Below are 950 nucleotides of genomic sequence, written 5' to 3' on the forward strand. Positions count from 1 at the left end.
GGGCCAGATCACATGCCAGTTGTAAACTTAGAAACATATTGGAACAACAAAATATCTAATAGAGATTGTTGTTGTTATGACCAATAGTTTACATGTGATTTACATGAGACCCGATTCTCTAGTTATATTTATCCTACTCCCCACATACATAATACCACTGATAATATGACAATATATTTTAACTCAACCCTGACATGTTAATCACTGTTCTCCCCAATTATACCTATTTATCTCTTATAACTCCTTAGCCAGTCTCTCATTTGCAACCATAACCCTCCTTTAGAAGTTGTGCTACTGTGTTAATCTCTGCTTCCCTGACTCTTTTTTTTTTTTTTTTTTTAAACATGGTCTCTTGGCTCAAAATTCACAATTTACTTTGCTGACTCTTACACCTTTAAAGGGACATGCAACTCATCTTTTTTTATTCATGATTCAGATAGAGAATACAATTATAAACAACATTCCAATTAACTTCTATTATCTAATTTGCTTCATTCTTTAGATACCCTTTGTCGAAGAAATAGCAGTGCATATGGGTGATCCAATCACACAAGGCACCCACTAATTAGCAGCTACTGGGCATATTTAGGTGTGCTTATCAACAAAGGATATCAAGACAACAAAGCAAATTAGATAATAGAAGTAAATTGGAAAGTTGTTTAAAATTACAAGCTCTTTCTAAATCATGGAATAAAAAAAATGTGGATTTAATGTCCCTTTAACAGCTTTTCTGCCAAAGATGACTTAAATACATGTTGTACATCAGTCAAGGGGTTAAATCCCTAAACCCTTACCCCCCCCATGTTTAAATTTTAACTCTTTCTCTCCTAATTTCGATTCATCACTTTTGTGATTGTGTGAATTGTGCTAATTTTTGTATTACGTTATTGGACCTGATCAATCCATGTGAATATAAATGTTATTTGCTAAACTATAATATCAAGCACAGC

Source organism: Bombina bombina, chromosome 1, assembly GCF_027579735.1.
Source record: "Bombina bombina isolate aBomBom1 chromosome 1, aBomBom1.pri, whole genome shotgun sequence".
Lineage (NCBI taxonomy): Eukaryota > Metazoa > Chordata > Amphibia > Anura > Bombinatoridae > Bombina > Bombina bombina.